This window comes from Prionailurus viverrinus, chromosome D1 (assembly GCF_022837055.1).
Source record: "Prionailurus viverrinus isolate Anna chromosome D1, UM_Priviv_1.0, whole genome shotgun sequence".
NCBI lineage: Eukaryota > Metazoa > Chordata > Mammalia > Carnivora > Felidae > Prionailurus > Prionailurus viverrinus.
The window spans coordinates 4,938,689-4,942,543 of NC_062570.1; positions in this window are offsets into that span (position 1 = coordinate 4,938,689).

Consider the following 3,855-nt stretch of genomic DNA (forward strand, 5'->3'; position numbering starts at 1 on the left):
GCATCCACACACTACCAAAACTCAAATGGGAAGAACTAGAAAATTTGAACAGACCCATAACAAGTGTAGAAATTGAATCCATTATCAAAAATCTCCCAACAAATAAGAGTTCTGTACCAGATGGCTTCCCTGGGGAATTCTACCAGACATTTAAAGCAGAGTTAATACCAATCTGTCTCAAGCTGTTCCAAAAAATAGAAATGGAAGGAAAACTTCCAGACTCATTCTATGAAGTCAGCATTCCCTTGATTCCCAAACCACACAAAGACCCCACAAAAAAAGGAGAATTATAAACCAATATCCCTGATGAACATGGATGCAAAAATTCTCAACAAGATACTAGCAAATTGAATTCAACAGCATATAAAAAGAAGTATTCACCATGGTCAAGTGGGATTCATTCCTGGGATGCAGGGCTGGGTCAATATTCACAAATCAGTCAATGTGATACATCACATTAATAAAAGAAAGAAGAACCACATGATCCTGTCAGTCGATGCAGAAAAAGTATTTTACAAAATACAGCATCCTTTCTTAATAAAAACCATCAAGAAAGTTGGGATAGAAGGAACGTACTTAAACATCATAAAAGCCATATATGGAAAGCCCACCATAATACCATCCTCAATGGGGAACAACTGAGAGCTTTCCTCTGAGATCAAGAACATGACAGGGATGTCCACTCTCACCTCTGTTGTTTAATAAAGTGTTGGAAGTTCTAGAATCAGCAATAAGACAACAAAATGAAATAAAAGGCATCAAAATTGGCAATGATGAAGTCAAACTTTCCTTTTTGCAGATAACATGATACTCTACATGGAAAACCCCTAAGAGTCCACCAAGATAGTGCTAGAACAGATACATGAATTCAGCAAAGTCACAGGGTACAAAATCAGTGTACAGAAATCGGTTGCATTTTTATACACCAATAATGAAGCAACTGAAAGAGAAATAAAGAAACTGATCCCACTTACAATTGCACTAAGAATCATAAAATACCTAGTAATAAACCTAACCAAAGAGGTGAAAAGATCTGTAGGCTGAAAACTATAGAAATCTTATGAAGGAAATTGAAGAAAGACACAAAGAAATGGAAAAACATTCCATGCTCATGGATTGCAAGAATAAACATTGCTAAAACGTCAACACTCCCCAAAGCAAGCTACACATTCAATGCAATCCCAATATGAATTGCACCAGCATTCTTCTCAAATATAAAACAAACAATCCTAAAATTTGTAAGGAACCACAAAAGACCTCAAATAGCCAAAGTAATATTGAAGAAGAAACCAAAGTGGGAAGCTTCACTATCCCAGACTTTAGCCTCTACTACAAAGCTGTCATCATCAAGACAGCATGGTATTGGCACAAAAACAGACACATAGACCAATGGAATAGAATAGAGAACCCAAAATTGGACCCACAAATGTATGGCCAACTAATCATTGACAAAGCAGCAAAGAGTATCCAATGGAAAAAAGACAGTCTCTTTAGCAAATGATGCTGGGAGAACTGGACAGCAACATGCATAAGAAGGAAGGTAGACCACTTTCTTACACCATTCACAACAATAAACTCAAAATGGATGAAGGACCTGAACGGGAGACAGAAAACCATCAAAATCCTAGAGGAGAAAACAGGCAACAACCTCTTTGACCTCAGCCGCAGCAATTTCTTACTTGACACATCTCCAAAGACAAGGGGATTAAAAGCAAAAATGAACTATTGGGACGTCATGAAGGTAAAAAGCTTCTGCACTGCAAAGGAAACAATCAACAAAACTAAAAGGCAACCAACTGAATGGGAGAAGATATTTGCAAATGACATATCAGACAAAGAGCTAGTATTCAAAATCTATAAAGAACTTACTAAACTCAACACCCCAAAAGCCACTCAGTGAGCAGGTCAAATGTGGCTCTTCCAGGCCCATGCCCTTACAAGCTGACAGTGTAAGGGCATTGCCAAGGACACTGGGATCCCTTAAGTTCCATCCTTGAGACTGCTCATCTTCCAACTAAATCGGGGTCACCAAGTCCATGTCGTCATCCTTGTCCTGCCCCTTCCCCCAAAGCACCAGAGCAGATGATGGTCATTTTCTCCCTCACCTGTGCTCCTCATAATTAACATACCTCCTCCCTCACTAGTGCCTCACTCTGCAGATGGTAAATGACAACCCCTGTGCCCTGTCACATGTGCCTCTAGGGACAGGGATATGCAGCAGCTTTAAGGAGTATAGAACAGCTTTTAAGAGACTCTGGGTATGACCAGGTGAAGCAACTGTGGTAAAAGGGATGTGCCAAGAACCTTAAACAAGACCCCACCTGCCCCTTTCATTCCTCTGCCAACCCAAAGCCCTTGTGAGCCACTACCACAACTGTCCCCTTGGTCTGTCCGTGAGTCTTGTCCTCTGCAGACATCTGTACTGGCCTGTCCCCTTCTGCTTGGATGCTGTGGTGGCCTCCTCTGTGGTCTGCCTGCTCCCAGCATCCCCTCCATCTGCTCCCTGCAGTGCAGCCAGGGTGGGCTCCCCAAGGCAGATTTGAGGACCCTGAGGATGACCTGGCTAACCCCCTACCCACTCCCTACTGCCTGGGAACAAGGTCCAAGGCCCTCAGTGTGGCTGCCACAGTGCCCCAGACCTGCTTCTGTTTCCAGCTGCAGCGAACCCACAGCCCACCTTTCTCCTGGTGCCGTGTGGTGGCTTGACTGGCAGTGGACCTTTGACAGCCAGTCTCTCCTGTTGCTGGCATCCAACACCGCTGGCTCCAGGAAGTCCCCCTGCTTCTCCCCTGTCATCTCCATCACGCTGTCTGGGATCTCCTGTTCCCATAGCATCCAGCACCAGGGAGCCTAGGAAGGTTCTGGGTGCAGTCATGCCCTGCTGCTGCTGGAATAGAGTACCACCTTCATAGCAGCTTAAAAACTCCACAAACTTCTCTTCCAGCTCTGTTGGTCACAAGCTTGAAATGAGGTCCCTCTGCGCTAAAAGTGAAGGTGTTCACAGGGCCACATTCTTTTCTCAAGGCTCTAGGGGGTGATTCATTTCCTGGCCTTTCCCTGCTTCTAGAAGCCACCTGTATTTTTTGGCATGTGGCCTTTCCTCCTCCGAAGCCTGCAGGTACCCGCAGGTAGAATCTTCACTGGGCCTCTCTGTCCCCTTCAGTCTCCCCCTTCTGTTCTACAGGACCCTGGGATTATGGTGGGCACAGTAATTCCATCTGTGCACTTCCTTCCTCCTCACCACATGCAGGACCTACTCCCACCCCTCCGTTTGGGGATGAAGACATGGGTATCTTGAGGAACCGGTTTTACACCTATCGTAATTCGTTATTTGACTTAATTTTTGCCAGCCTGGCATGCATGAAGTGGATCCTCTTAACTTGGATTTGCTGGAGGCACGTTTTGGGTTTAGAGGCAGCAATACCACACTTAAGTGTTGTTAACATTTGGGGCGTCTTCCTGGCTTGGATCCCATGCAGGGGGAATATGTGGGAAGAACACAGATGTGCAGTTGAAAGCCCTGTATTTGAGTTTGGATCCATGAGCTGCGTGGCCACAGACCTATGTGTACTGAGTCTCTCTTGTCCCCTCAGATTTATTTTAAGAAGTGTGTCTTTAACTGACTTAGCTGAACGAGGGAACATGAGCAGGATCAAGTTGGAGTCTTGTGTGTGAGAATGAGGGCAGAAGGTGACTGAGCTAAGCCATCACACTTCTGAGAACCCCACAAAACCAAGGCCCAGCCCTCTACCTGGGCTTGGTGTTACCTTGATCTTCCACATGAAGGGATGAAGTGTTGTGACCCTCGGAGCTGAGACAGTTACACATCAGTAATGTCCTCCACACAGCAACAAC